Source organism: Gobio gobio (assembly GCF_949357685.1).
Source record: "Gobio gobio genome assembly, chromosome: 8".
Classification (NCBI taxonomy): Eukaryota; Metazoa; Chordata; class Actinopteri; order Cypriniformes; family Gobionidae; genus Gobio; species Gobio gobio.
Genome location: NC_137114.1, coordinates 9,387,098 through 9,403,568, shown reverse-complemented (window position 1 = coordinate 9,403,568; position 16,471 = coordinate 9,387,098). Strand labels below are relative to the sequence as shown.

Here is a 16,471-nt window from a genome sequence, read left to right as displayed (position 1 = left end):
CCGCTAGATGACACTTGGATATACTAAGCACGCTGTGTTAATTTTGAGATTAATTAAGATAGAACCACCCTAAAATGAACAGTTTAAAGTTCTCCTAATTAAATAAACGACAGCGGAAGGTTCATCTAAGGCTGTGGCGGAAATCAGTTGTAGTTGTTGTTTCTCTGTCCTTCAGTGATTCTGCTCATTGTCATCAGGTGTTCATCATTAATGCTCAATCATCACTTAATTATCTCATTAACTTCAACACTGCTTCAATGGTACTTTAACTCTTAAGTAGTGTGCACACATGAACACTAGGCAGTGTTAAGCCTTTTGCGGTGTACAATTATATAAATCTTACCTGTTTCATTTATGTACATCTTACAAATGTGAATAACATTTAGGCTATTAATTTGTTAATGTTAGAACTATGTAATCCAAATAGATGGGACATTTATATGCAATTCAAATACATAAATCTTAAGTTTAAACTTAAATGTTTGTTGAGTGCACCTTATCCAGCTAATTAAGGTCTTCAGGATTACTAAACACTTCCATGCAGGTGTGAGTTGGAGCTGGTTGGAGCTAAACTGTGCAGAGCTGTGGCCCTCCAGGAATTTAGATTGAGACCACTGGCCTATAGGATTCCGCTGTGGATGCCATCTCCTGGCAGGACGCAGGAATTAATTCGACGTGCGGCTCGACTCACAGTGCATTATGGGTATTCTCTAGCCGTTGAGAATACATCGGTTGTAAACTCATAATTGCGGTGAATTGTGGGATTGAATGAGTGCACTCAATAACATCCACTATGGTTTCGGACACCACTACAAATGGCTGTCCCCTCAAATAGTGCCCTATTTAAGGGTATGGGGGAGATTTCTGCCAGGAGCGCACAGCTGAATCAATCATCCATCCATCTTCCAAACCACGCTGGTCCAGCGCAATATCATACATACAGGTATAAATTCCTTTTTAATTGATTATTAAATAGTTTCATTAAAGGGGCTATATGCAACTTTTCCCCCAAAATAAACGTAACAATAGCCTTTTTATTTTACCATTTATGACTCAAACATCTCCTGATGAGCATACTGACACCTTGTCCGCTCACAGTGGGTGCACCTATAAGCCTGTATCCTATTTTTCCTATTTTCTGGCGGGTCGTTTTTTTGTGACGTCACCACCGCTGCGAGAGCGAGCATAAAATAAGAGCAGTTCTGTTTTTTGGCCACAGGTGTCAGTCGCGAGTTTAAATTTCAGAAAAACGCATATAGCCCCTTTAAGGTTTATACATGTGAGTTTCCACGGCAGAGTTCAAGATAAATCTTTTCATTATTACTGGAGCTGCCGGTTTGCTACGTTTCAAATAAACAGCAAGAACAAACTGCAAAAACAGAAGCTCTTATGGCGCACTCAGTGTTCAAATTCACTCACTCGTTTTCATTCACTCCCTCAAGTGGACTATATTAGTGGAGTAATGTAGGGAATAGTGAGTGAGGGTATGGGGGCCGATTTTGAACACAGCATGGGATGTTTGCTATATGCTTGTTAACAGCAGGTGTTCATCACTAATGTACAATCATCACTAAATGAATCACTTAATTATCTCCTAAACTTCAACACAGTGTTACCTTTTCACACTCTGAGTGTGGACTCATATAAACACCAGCAGAGTTCATTTAACAATGAGGATTTTGTTGTGAAGGTTTGTCAGTGATTGAGTGTTAAACCTCTGTTAATTCTCAATAACAGCTTCTGTAGACATCTAACAGAAATAAAGTCAGTCTGGTTAGTAACAAGCGAAGCTGCTAATGCTGTTTGTGGAGTTGTTTAATCCTCCTCTTCTGAGATCTTCAGATATTTCATGTATTTTAACTTTAGTTGATTTCAGCAACTGTGGCTGGAAGTAAGTAATGTTCAGTTGGACATTTAGAGGAGTTTCTGTTATTGAATGTTGAGGTTACCATTGTGCTGAAGAGTAGCGCTGCCAATTGGGATTTGGAGGTAGAATCAGAGAGTAATGCCTCTTTAGAGCAACAACTGCACATGTTCTATTTTTGCAGTGCAAGCTCTTTTGTATTAATATGATGTGAGGTCCAGTTAACAGTGTGACACTAAAACAGGTTGTAATGGCTACTTTTTACTTCCTGTAATGGCTAGTTTTTCCTCTTTGTCACCATCTCTGTTTGAAATCTGCAGGTGCAGTTATTCGCGGAATTATCAACTTTATGTGAATTTTGCCACAGCGTGGAGGAATACAATGTTTTGAGGAGACTGTGCGGCTGTCAGTCACCGCGCAGGGTGGATACTGTCAGAATCACAGATTATACTTTTTTGAAAGTATGACCAACATAATAATTTTCACCAGAAAATGTCATCTGAACAAGTAGGTAGATAACATCCACTTTTGTTCTGACCAACTAAGGGGAAAAATGTATTGCAGTAAATCGCATTGATTAAATCTAAAGATCGCTTATCACGTCAAATTATCCTTTTTTTTCAAATTGTTAATCTTAACAACATCAGCATAGCATGACTACACTTAATGTGTATTAGGGTTACCTGTAGTTTAGTTTCCATTTCTGTGCAGTCTAATTTCTAACTGTCATATACCAACAAATTAATGTGGAGTAGAGGTGAATTGCTCCCTCTCATAGCTAGCAAAAAAAAAATTGATATTTACCATAATGTACATAGCAAAAAGAGAAAGGCACAACAAAGAAAACTCTGTAACTGTATGAATTAAGCGAACAAATGTGCTTCTATTACATAATTTAACCATTGAAATGTCTTGTCCAGCAGAAAAAAAGCGATCTCTGCGTCCGTTTTGAACCCCTTTTAAAACGCGGATTTGACGCCACCTTTCAAAAGCCCTTTTTATCCTTGTTTTCACATAGGCCCGGTTGAAGTCTCTTTTTTTCTGTAGCCATTCCGAGTGTGCGTCTCAATCAGCCCCCTAGCTCAGTAGTCAGGGCACTGATTGAGACGCACCCTGAAAGTCTGAAGTCTTTTGGATTTTACAAGGGGTGAATCTCCAGTTGTCACTGGTGATTGTCGTTTGAACCTTTCTGGATCCGCCATCAAACTGATAAGTTTAATTATATCAAGTGCTGTGAGAAAAGGCTATAAATCTCCACCTCCAACATCCTCACACGCAATATAGCCTAGCCGGGACACCTTCTTTATGTGTACTAGGGATAGGCATGATTAATCGACGATCGATAATTGATCGCTAAGAATTCCGTTGATCACGTTAATTTGTTATCGATTAATCTAATGCATTTTTTTTTTACATCTAATGCAGGTTGTTGCGTAGTGTGAGTCTTGAAGCAATTAAATGAATTTCACTGTGTTGAAGTTCACTGCAAACATTGCGATGCCGTGTATAATTACAACACGGCCACGACTCAAATGATGTGCCACTTAAACAAAGTGCATCCTTCCCTGGTTAATGTCGGTGGCGATGCATCCAGTCTCGACCTAGCATCAAGTCGGCGTTAGCACGGACTCGGAGCTGTGATGCACAACGAGCAGAGAAAATTACCCAAGGGATCTGCAAGTTGAGTTGGATATTCTGCCCTTAAGTGTCGTTGAGGGCAATGGTTTTCGAGAACTAATACATTTATTGGAACCAGCATATCAAATTCCATCACAAAGTACCATCACCAGACTGGTAGAAACTCACTATGAAGAACGAAAGCAGCAGCTGTTAGAAGAATTGAGCAAAGCTGAGAGAGTTGCTCTAACTACAGACTGCTGGACCGCTTTAACAGCTGAGAGCTACATCACCATAACCTGCCAGCTACATCATTCGCCGCATTTCCATTACAGATTTGCCCAAAACTTTTGCGATATTTTCTAAAGGTTAATAAAAAAATATTGCAAAATGACGGCGTTTCCATTAACTGATGTATGCGACTAAAACTATTTTTTTCTTCTTGTGATAAGTCATTCCTAAAATTATGCTACATATGTTGTTAGGTTTATGTATATCCCAGCCACCGCACGCCATCATTTTTAAAGGTCCCGTAAAGGTCGTGTTTTTTTTTAAGCTTTGATTGTGTTTACAGTGTGCAATATAACATGTGTTCATGTTTCACGTGTAAAAAAACACAATATTTTTCACACAATTTACTTATCTGTATACTGCTGTTTTCATTGTCCTCAAAACGGCCTGAGAATTTCCTCGTTCTATGAAGTCCCTCCTTCAGAAATACGTAACGAGTTCTGATTGTGCCAGCGGTTCCCGTGTTGTGATTCGACAGCAGCTTAGGGCACGTTGCCCGGGAAGGTCACGCCTCTTACCATAACGGGGAGATGAATGCGCTCAAACTAAGGTGATTTGACTCCAGGATGAAAATAACAGCGTCTGAACGACATGGCGACAAACGCAACCGAACCGAACGCAACACTTCCTCTTCTCCACGAGGGAGCAACAAGACCACGCCCCCTTTTCTGCGTATTCTTGTGGGCGGAGGTTAGTCAACAAACTGTTCTACTGACGTCATTAAAGCAGGATGTACAGGGATGTAGTCCAAACCGGCCGTTCGCCGTAGGCTTTGAAAGGGAACTTCTGTTAAATAAAATATCTCGCTTGGCATTGAACTTTGAGCTTTATAATTTTACAGGTATTATTTATGCTCTAACAGCAACATTACACACTAACTAAAGTTTGAAAAATGGGATCACGAAGAACAGGACCTTTTAACGGAAAGAGAAGTGCGTGTTATCCAAGCACTGATGGCAAGGAAAGCACCTTATACTTGAGCGGCACTTATGAGGTGTTATGATAAATTGTGACATTTTATATTCTATTGTTTTTTATGAGTTTAATAAAGAACTCTGTCTCGTCTTCTGTCCAAACACACCATCATCTGTAAAGAATGATCCACTTTGACGCATTGCCACATACAGAGACGAGCGAAAAGTTTGAATCTTCATGGTGATAACTCAAAAGTTTTTTTTTTTTACCACTTCGTCATTTTGGCTTGGAATTTTGTTTGTTGGAAATTAGGGATGTGACGGTGAGGAAATTTTCCCACCGGTTAATCGACGTGTGACAACACCGGTAATACCGGTATCACCGGGGGGGCTTGTAAATCACTAATTCTATCTGAAAGTAACATACACGACCGCAACTGAAAACTGAACTGAAAACGCACCAGTGCGCGCACACACCGTGAATGACAGCTCGTCTGTAAATGCGCGCTCTGTGAGACCATGAATGAAGTTCATCCGTAAATGCGCGCTCTGTGAGGCCATAGGTGCGTCTCAACAGTTCCCTAGTAGTCAGGGCACTGATCAGGCATTGATCGGTCTATGTGTGAGACGCACGCCATGAATGAATGACAATTCGTCCGTGAACCCTTGTTTATACTCGACGCGTCCGCACCATGGTCCGAACGAACGAGCGCGAGGGTGCGGAGACGGAGTCACAGACGAAAGGAAACAATGCGCGCTCTGTGCGGCCGTGCACATTTTACTTTCGGTTTTGAATTAGCGCCAATTCGCCAATTATTTTATATGAAAAACACAACAACAAAACAAATGACAAACTCCCTTAAATAGGCGCTTTTACGTTTCGCTTTGAAACCAAATCTTCCGCGATCATCTCAGCCAGCTCCTCTATGATGAATGAAATCTGATGAATGACTCCTGCCGAGACTCACGGTCGGGTCATGCTTTATTAAGCAGACACGTTCAGTTTTAATTTGTATTGTCTGTTCTCTAACTGAACTAAATTATTTTATTAATATAAAAAATAAAAAAAAACGACGGTGGGGAGGTGCCACGGTGGGCAAGTGATGTAAGCGGTGTTGAGTCTGAACACCGGTAACACCGGCAACACCGACTATCGTAGCAAGCCTATTGGAAATATAAACTGAATTTATAAATGCTTTTGAAATGAAAAACTTTGCGTTTAATAAACAAAATATTTGTTTTAAACGAAGACAGCGTTTGGAGTGGAGTGCAAAATAATCTGTTCCCAGAATCCACGGCCTTTGCCGTTATTGTGAGTGTACACAAATAAAAGTAGAGAGTTTACAGTTTATTATAATTATGTCTTGCACTTATCTGTAGTATGGCTAGACATTATGGAGTATTGTGAGTTGTTTCGCTGTCATAAAGGAAAAAAATCCATCAAAAGACGCCGACGACTTCGTTGGACAGAGGGTTAAAGAAAACGTAGCCTATTTATTTTCATATAGTTATGGCTATGTTAAAATATTATAATTTTTTTATTTCATATGTTGATTATGAAAAGTGAGCAGCTCGAGTAAACATCAGATGCACATATGTCTGGGGACATGGATTTTGAGCACTTCGTTGAATTGTGTTTTCTAGAAAGTCTTTAAAATTTATTTTGTTGTGTATAAATTGTATTTTAATTTTGATCAATGTTTAATACACTATTTGCCTGTATATTTAATAAATAAGAAGCAAACCAAGATCGCCGGGAATGGATTTACGTGCGTAACTGGGCTGTTTCCGCGGCCTTTGAGTACGGCTGAAACTATAGCGTCTTTCTGTTTTAATACATTTCTTGAATATGTCTTAATTACAGTAGGCCTAAGATAGTTATGATATTTGTGGCTGCACCAGGGTCTGTCATTAGCCTACTAGGTTAAAGTTACGCCACTGCCCTTATTATAAAATATATGTCGTTTTAACAACATAAGATCTCGTTATTACTTGAGTGGAAAAAATATGTAGGCCCTGTGTGGGAGCAATGTGTGACCGTACCAGGTGACCTGAATGTGGAAAAACTGTTTCCATGGCAGTTTTGCGAAAAAGTCCTTTTGCGAATTGCCTGAAAAACCACCTTGTGCGAGCGTAAAAACTTTTTTATGATGAGAGTTTTTGCGAAATTGAATGGAAACATGGCTAGTGATGACTGGCAAATGAACTCAGCGGTCCTGTTCACAGAAAGCCTGCCAGTTTTGAGTTACATGTTGACAAAACCTGTCAGATCTAAGTATTATTATGTTTTTTGTTTAAGTTATTGTTAACATGATTCTTTTTTATTATTATTATTTTGGAACAAATGAGGTCTCTGTTTAAGAACACCGGCTCGCAGCTGCAGGTTCCGCTGCTTTAGTGCACAGCTTATGCACGCGCATATGTGCGGTTTGCCAAAGGTACAGTGGAGGTACAATTTTGTTCCTTCGGGAACAAAACGTATAACTGTACCTTTAAAGGTACACAATTAGTCCTTAGGGTACAATTTCCCCTACATTTAACCATTAGCAGGCAAGTTCGGTCCTAGTGAGCCGATGTCCTGCAGCGTTTGGCTCCAACCCTGAAAGACATCTATAGAAGCTCTTATTGAGAATTAACAGAGGTTTAGATGTTGGTTTTATTGAAAATGTTTGGTCACCATTATGGCGATCGGTGTTTCCTTTAGTTATGCAGTTTAACTCTTGGCTTTTTTATTAGGGTTTGTGGATTTTTGTTACAATGTTAACAAAACACATAATCTTCAAATCAAAAGAAGCCATAAACAAAGATTGTCATGAAGAAAAATGTTTGGCTGAACTCATCACTGACTAAAACTATATTAATAAATTATATTCACCAAAATGCTTTCTTGCCACAGATCAGGCATTCTGAATTTTGATTTTTAAATACATTCTAGGGGCAAAAAAGTTTAGATGCACACAGATATCAAGAATCAGCATATGAATCTCAACAATGGTGACATACTTAATGCTGCAATGCATGCTGGGAGCCATGAGTTTTATACTGTGGTGGCTTAGTAGGGTTGGAGCTAAACTCTGCAGGACATCAGCTCTCTAGGACCGAACTTGCCTACCCCTGACTTAGAGGTACAAAAATTTACCCTTAAGGGTACCACCCCAGTGACGGCCACTTGTACCTTAAAAGGTACAATTTTGTACTCTTTTTTTTTTTGAGAGTGTAACTGAACGTAGTTTAACTGTCTGCCACAAGTTGATTTTGTAATAAAGGTCTCATCGAGGAAAAACACGCTGTATTTTTGTATTCATTGCATTTTTTAATTATAAAAGTTAAATAATTAATTTTATTATAAAAATATTAATGATTAATCGATAGTCGATCGTTAATTCTCCCGACGATCAATTAGAAAATTTAATCAAATGCCCATCCCTAATGTGTACAGATGTGACGTAATGATGCAAAGATATGCTTGAATTTCCCGCGGAAATCCACCAGTACCACTGGAATTTAAAACATTATTACAAGCTTACCATTGTAAATCGAGCTGTAAGCAGATAGTATTGAACACTAGCTGGTTATGTACGTGCTCAAAAAATTATTTTGGATAATTTTAACCCAAAAAAGTTATGGACTGCAGCTTTAAGTACATGTCAGAGCCCATACTACTTTATTTTAGCTTGAGTAAAAAAAGTGTAGTCCATACTTCAACTTTTACCAGAGTTTCTTTAAACATATACTTCTACTTGAGTGAAGACTGTGTGCACTTTTGGGCTTTGAATTATTTAGTGAGTGCATGTGTAAGTTATTTTTTGTTACAGTGATTCAGAACAATGACTTATGAGTTCAAGAGGTTATGCAACACATAATCCTTTTCCATCAGCTTGGTGGACATGGATGTAGATCTTCCACCAGAGAATATTTAAAGAACCAAATTCATGTTTTTTTTTTTTGTTTTTTTTTAGATGTTTATTATTACAAGGACAATGCATATTAACATGACAAGTCAAAATATGCCAGAGTTAGCCAAAAGGCTAGTTTTCATCTGCAGTCCTAGGCCAGATGTACAACAGGCAACCAAAAAATACAATGCAAATACAACAATTTAATCAAAACATAACAAAATATAACATAATACAACAAAACCTATAATTTCCAAAAACAACAGAAAAAAAAATAAATAAATAAAAAAAATAAAAAATAAAATAAAAAATAAAAAAGATTTTTTTTTTAATGTTGACAAATTTGCATGCTAAAAAGCCAAGTTTTAAAAGAAGAACGAAATTCATTATAACTATTTAATTCTCTAACTGACGTTGGGATGTCATTCCATTCTTTCGCGGCTTTAATCGAGAAGGCAGACTGACTAAAAGCAGTTTTTCTAAAATTAATAACACAGTCCCTTCTAAAGGTTCCTCTAGTGAGACGACTGTTTTCTGATCTTAAACTCAGAAACTCACTAAGAGGTGGTGGGGCCAGGCCATTGAGAATTTTATAAGCTAAACAGCCATTTGAAAACTTAACCAAGTTTTCCCAACTCAACAGATTATATTTTGATAAAATCTTACAATGATGAAAGTGACGTGGTTTCTTATCAAAAAAATTTAACGTTTGTTTATATAAAGTCTTTATTGGGAGCAAGGCGGAGTGGTTGGCCTGAGACCAAGTAGTTAAACAATAATTTAAATGCGAAAATATCATAGAGTGCATAAACATTTTGGCAGCTTGGGTAGACATTGAATTCCTGATATATCGAAAATTAGATAAATTAAATTTTATTTTCTTAACAGTATTTGAAATCTGAGAATTAAACTTAAGTTTAGAGTCAATGATAATACCAAGATATTTAAATTCTGAGACAATTTGAATTTTTTCACCGGTAATAAAAATATCCGGATCAACTGCAGAGTTGGTGGTTTTACTAAAAAACATACCAACTGTTTTAGAAAGATTTAACTGCAGGCTACAGTGATTTAACCATTCACTAATTTTAACCATAGCCTTCGTAAGTTTGGCTGCCACTGCTGCTTTTGATGTTCCATGTATATATAAAACAGTGTCATCTGCATACATTTGAACTCTCACTTCTGGGCACGCACTTGGCAAGTCATTAATATACATGCAAAACAAAAGGGGGCCCAATATAGACCCTTGAGGCACTCCAGTGGACAACTGAAGAGGTTCAGAAAGATAGCTGCCAATACGTACAGTTTGTGCTCGTTGAAAAAGATAAGATGCTACCCACTTTAGAGCATTATCTGAAAAATTAAAATGAGATAGTTTAGACAGTAAAATATTGTGATTTACAGTGTCAAAGGCTTTCCTAAGATCTAGAAAAATAGCTCCAACAACCTTGTTCCGATCAAGCAATGCTTTAATATTTTCGATTAAAAAAAACTGTTTGCTGTCTCGGTGGAGTGATTTGTCCTAAATCCAAATTGTAATGGATGAAGGGAAAAGACTGAGTTATTCAAGTGATTTCTAATTTGTTGAGACACCCATTTTTCTAAAACCTTGGATATTACTGGCAAAATGCTAATAGGTCTATAATTGGAAATAATTTGTCTGTCTCCTGATTTAAATAAAGGGGAAACAATAGATAATTTCCAAGCATTTGGGAATTCCCCCAGAGAAATCGATTGATTAATAATTTTTGTGATGGGGATAAGCAGGGACGAACCTAATTCTTTCAACATTGTATTGTCCATACCAAAGACATCTTTCGCTTTAGAAGTATTAAGTGAACTGATTAAGGATTCTATGTTTCTTTCAGAAGCGCTAGCAAACACAAGGCTGTTCTCTGACGACAAGATAGGGCACTTACTAATATCTATGTGTGGGAAACCCTGTGCAATAGATGCAACAGAGTCTACAAAATAGTTGTTAAAAGCTGTAGCAACCACAGTTGGATCAGAAATACTTTTCCCATCCAACACGAGATCAACAGGTTTTCTGTCTTTATGTTCCTGCCCCAGCAATTTGTTTAATTGATCCCAAATCAATTTTGAATTGCCCCCTGCATTGTTTATAATGGTTAGAAAAAAGTCAACCCTTGACTTTCTTAACTGAGATGTAACTTTATTCCTCAACATTGCAAAACGGTGTTTATCAGTACTTAATTTTGAATTGTTAGCCTTTTTTTTGCAAGATCACGTTCTTTCATCATATTAAGAATGTCAGCATTAATCCATGGGAGACTATTCTTATAATTTCTGTTTCTAAATTTTTGGGTAAACTCCTTAATAAAATACTGTAGTCTACTTGTAAGCACTGTACTTCCATCATGTACATCTTTTCCAGCTAGCAAATCACTCCAGTTAAACCTGTTTATTTTATCTATGAACTGATCCCATACTTTGTTGGGTATTCTAGATACTTCTTTCTCCTTAACAGTTGAAACACAAAACCTTCTGCTAGTTAACTTTCTTGTCACCAGAACTAAATTATGGTCCGATAGTCCAGTGATCATATTAAAGGATTTTGTAATTCTTTCTGGTTTATTGCAAAAGATTAAATCAATCTGCGTTTCAGTATTATGAGTTTTTCTTGTTGGACCCTTGACTACCTGTGTTAAATCAAAATTATCACATATTTGTTTAAGATTTTTCCTGGCTACTCTGTCTTCCCAATTAACATTAAAATCCCCCATTATTAATACCTCTTTTTCAAAGTTGCATCTAAGAAGCATACTACGAAAATTTTCATAAAATCTACCTTGGCAGAGGGAGGGCGATAAATTACAATCAAACTAAAAAACATTTGTGGCGATACTATAATTTTCAAACCAATACATTTCTGTCAGGTCCATTAAGTCAAGAACACACAAACAATAATAATAATTAAGAATTTTTATTGAATAGATTGCAAACAAGTTGATATTCCTGAATTGAAATTTGGCGGTATGGCTCTGTTCAGGGAGTCCTCTGACCTTTCATGAGCACCATGAAATAGCAGAGAGTCAGAGGACCAGCAGCAGCAGCATTAGGGAACGCTCACAGTTTAGGACTGAGAGCTAAAATATCCCCCTGTGAACAGAGCAGGCAACATGACAAAAGCAAAATGCCACGTTATGCATAAGGAGGAGCTGGGGAGGTGGCGGGCAGCAGTAGCGAGCAGCAAGCATGTATGAGCAAACTGAATGTGCTTTAAATAGGGCGCCTTGTTTGAGCTTTGGCCATTGAGCAGCGAGGGGAGTTAACCAGCTAATGCAGCTCAGCTGAAGCAGATCAGCTGGAGCAGATCAGCTGACGGGACAGTGTTGTTACAAATAACATAGCAGCGTCTTGACTACCTGGCCTGCCAGAACTGACGCTGACGCTCAATTTCTGTCAGGTCCATTAAGTCAAGAACACACAAACAATAATAATAATTAAGAATTTTTATTGAATAGATTGCAAACAAGTTGATATTCCTGAATTGAAATTTGGCGGTATGGCTCTGTTCAGGGAGTCCTCTGACCTTTCATGAGCACCATGAAATAGCAGAGAGTCAGAGGACCAGCAGCAGCAGCATTAGGGAACGCTCACAGTTTAGGACTGAGAGCTAAAATATCCCCCAACAAAACCACACCTGGCAATCCTCTGAGATACAGAGGATGATTTATTTAAACAATTTATGCTTAGTAATCTATGAATATATACGAATAATTGCAAGTTATAATTACTTTATTTTGACTAGATGAGATACCCCCCCCAAAAACAGAAATTGAGTGTCTCGAACGATCGTCTGAGCCGCCCTTATTTAGCGATTTATATTATAGTAAAAATTATTAATTAATTACTGAATGACTATTCAAGACCGCAATATCTAAAACATGCCGTTACCTAGAACTCTGTCTTTTAACTTTTTTAACGGTCTACAGTGTAAGCGCTATGAAGAGATGACTAAACCACCTTCTGAGATGAAGGAATTAAACAGCTGGTAGCGCATCCGGGGAGTTATAATGAGCAGAGCGCGAGCAAAATAATGATCAAAATGTGTTTATTAGCGAAACGACTCAGAGACTTGAGCTCATGGCTTTCTGAGCGTCAAGAATAGCCCGAACGTCGGGACGGAGGTATCGTTCGTAAGCAGCAGAAGACCACCGCCCCATAGCTTTAAGGGTTAAAACCGGAGCAGATGCTGCCGCTGTTGTTGCTGCGCCGATGCGCAGAGAATGAGCAGTATAGCGGTCCGGGGGCAGTCCACAGAATTGGCAAAGGAGGCGTAGGTGACAAGAAAACCAGGTTCTGGACATTGTTTTCCCTGCCTGTGTGACGAACAGCGGCTCCTGCGGATCAGCACTGGGGCGGTACCTCAAATAGGACAACATGGAAGTCAGAGGACAAAACATAGTGTTAGATTCAGAGATGTACACGATTACGCCTTTAGAATTTTTATCGGTTTTGGAATGCTTTAAAAATAATGTGAAATGGTGATCATGAATTGAGACGTCAGAAATTGTTAGATTGAGATTTGGGTCAAATGAACAAGTGCGTGAAGAAATTTCACCACCCCTTAGAAAACCAAAAAAGGCTGTGAGAATGACAGTTTCTAACAACAGATCGGTGTACGGCCCAAAACACCCATCCCGTAATTTTGATATGATTTGTTTAACCAAAGGTAGAGTGAAAGGGAGACGTTTATCATTGCCTTGTGGAGATTGTCTTTTGATTCCGTTCAGCAAAAGGCGAATGGAAGGATTTCCCAAAATACTGGAGGCAGATGGATCCAGGCAGCGCATATGGAATTGAATGCCAGCGACCGTACTTTTGATTGAAGAAGGCTGCAGTTTTCGATCCTCGAAGCAGTGGACTATAAATGCACTAATATATGATATATTGACAGGCAGAGCAGCTACAGATGAAGAAGCACAAAAACTTATGAAATAAGACCATGCAGAGTCATACGATTTTAATGTAGAACTAGCCAACCCCCCCCGCATGTACTGTGCAGCAGAATGCATATAGGATTGAAGAGGGTTATTCAATCTAGAATGGTTTGGCTGAAAGGTGGGCATTCCAGGCTTGATGGTGCTGCAGCTGGACACAGGAGATGAAACTTCTGAAAATTGAAACGAGACAAAGAATCGGCCACTTGGTTATTCAAACCGGGAATATGTTCTGCACGAAAAAAAATAGTTCCCCATGACTGACAGCCATGTAAGACGTCTCATGAACCTGTTGATAAATGGAACGGATGAACGCCTCTTATTAATTATATTAACCGTAGCTTCGTTGTCGCAAAAAAACAGAATTTGTTTCCTAGCCCAGTGTTTACCCCACAGAATGCATGCAACGACGATCGGATACAATTCTAATAGGGCTGTCGAGGAATCACCGGCAGGTAAGGAACGCAATTCTTCTGGCCAGGTGGACGCAAACCATTCATTTTTGAAAATCCCCCCGAGCCCTATGGAAGGTGCAGCATCAGTATACAGATTAAGAGCTAAAGATGATTCCATGAAATCATTTAGAAAAAAGGAAATGCCATTCCATTTATCTAGAAGAACAGACCAAAATTTTAGTTCAGATCTACATCCTGCGTCTAAAGTAACTATGTCACTGAGAGCTTTTGCAGATTTAGAAAGGTCAAGAAGCCTGGAAATAAATGATCTGCCTTGAGGAATTATTCTCATTGCGAAATTAAGGTGCCCCAAAAGAGAGAGCAAGTCCCTTTTTGAAAAAGATTTTGAATTTTCTGCGACTTTCATAACTTGTCTTATTCGAGCTAATTTCTCGAGGGGGAGTGAAGCTTGCATGCGATTTGAATCGAGAGAAATGCCCAAGAATTCGATTACTTTGACTGGACCCACGGTCTTTTCCTCCGAGAGAGGAACACCTAATTCAGAAAAAGTGCGTTTAAGAGTCGAGATAGAGAAGTCAGATTTTTTGGAAGGAAAATCTACCAGGAGAAAATCATCTAAAAGATGAAGGACGAAGGATAATTTCTCGTTATTAAGAAGAATCCAGCACAAAGCTTCAGACAAGGTATCGAATATTTTTGGACTGCTACGACAGCCAAAAGTGAGTCTAACCGCAAAATAAATTTTTTTTTTTTTTTTTTTTTTTTTTTTTTTCCTCCACTGGACGCCGAACAAATGCCACTGTGAGGGATGCAATGGCATAACTTTAAAAGCATCGGAAATATCTGCTTTTGCAAGCCAAGCTCCACGTCCTGCCTTTTTAATGAAATTGATGGCATCATCGACAGTATTGTAAAACAGAGAAAATGGGGCTAAAGGAATAAGGCTATTGATGCTGTCAGCCAAACCATTGTGGGGAGCAGAAAGGTCGATAATTAAACGTTTTTTACCCGAATATTTTCGAGTGGCTACCCCTATAGGACTTACCCTAAAAATCGGAAAAGGAGAAAAATCAAATGGGCCTATCATGAATCCTTTCTTAACCTCTTTCTCGAGCAAGGTATCCACAGTTTCCGGCTCCTGAGACGCAGACAATAGGTTATGGCAATGAAAAGATACAGCAGGAAAATGCAGCAGGCCAGCAAAAAAACCCTGAACAAGACCAGTCAGTAAATAATCCACAAAACAGCGGTCAGGATGCTTTCTCAACGCCTGTCCCAGCTTGGGGACGTTAATGGGAGTTGATGGTTTTATTTCTTTCGCTCCATTTTTATGAAGCGGTTTCTCCTCGGGCACACAGACTTTGGGTGGGCGTTCCCACAGTAGCTACAAACATGAAAATATTTACAATTATGCATCCTACAAATATTTTCATTGAAATTAAAGCAAATAGGAGTACCAAAGTTTTTCACCTGGGGCCCAGATGTATGGCTCGGGCCGGGATGAGACATGGAAGAAATAGGCTTAGATTTAGAGCATAAATTAGTAGAATGCGAGAGAGAGCCGCAAACGGAGCAGGACAGGATTTGGTGACCTGTGAAGTGTCTACTTATGAGTGCGAGATCGACCACGGACCAGTCAAGCCTCTGATTAAAGCGTTGAATGAACATAGCTGCCTTTGCAGAAAAAGACTTGTGATACTCGTAGAACAAAACCCCACCGTAAGAGAGAGTTAGATCAGAAATAATGGCCAGATAGGTATCTAGTTCGGCTCTGCGCGCTGGTTGGACCTCACAAATAACATCCCTATAAACTCCAAAAGCGGTACAGAACTCAGGAAAAGTTAGAATTTTTGAAAGTCTAGGGTCCCCATCTTTTAGCTCGACCTGTACGTCACCACAGTCTACTATACGCCGTTCACACAGCTCGGAGCCCAGCAAGAGTTTAACGAGGTTAATGTCATTACCTGCCAATATCTGTCCCCTCAGCTGATGAGAGATGGCAGCAGCTGGAGGGAAAAAAGGCGAGCCAGTGGAAAGAGGTACGGCGGTTGCTAGGGTCCTTTTAGGTACAAATTCCGTGGTGACGTCATCAACTTGAGGCTGGCGCGGATCGGAGACAGCAGCGGTGGTTGAAGCCGGGGTGGATGTCGATTGAGCAGAGACGTGGGTCGAGGAAGGTCTAGAAAGGGAACCGTCTTCCAGTGTTGATATCCTAGCGGACATGTCGAGGAGAGAAGATTGGATGTCAGAAAGTGCCATGAGCACTGGATCATCTGCTGAAAAAGCACTTGGACCCGGACGAACAGAGCCGCTGGCCCGTTTTTGTGCTGGGGCTTTGCTGGCCATCTCAGGATTTTTGCGCTTCGAGGTGTGCTTTTTTCCGGAAGACTGGGTAGGAGGCACCGGCGGAGATTCAACAACTGGAATCATTAGAGAATCGCAGAGGAGGACGAATAGGTCTTCCTGAGAGGCGCCACGCGGAGGCTGAATGTCATTTGTAAATAGG

General features: G+C 39.3%; 1 protein-coding gene across 4 annotated transcripts in view; it reads right to left on the bottom strand.

Moving 5' to 3' along the window:
* The window catches only part of cyp2y3 (cytochrome P450, family 2, subfamily Y, polypeptide 3), a 198,209-nt gene that overhangs the window by 158,955 nt on the left and 22,783 nt on the right, over positions 1-16,471 (bottom strand). For 2 of the 4 annotated variants that reach the window (XR_013817115.1, XR_013817116.1), the window contains exon 10: positions 1,827-1,926. The exons of 1 other annotated variant lie outside the window; for it this stretch is intronic. The gene's annotated coding sequence lies outside the window, so the exon portion shown is untranslated. Of the gene's footprint in view, positions 1-143; positions 181-1,826; positions 1,927-16,471 lie in introns of those variants that run through there. One more of the 4 variants, XR_013817114.1, reaches the window with a different exon arrangement.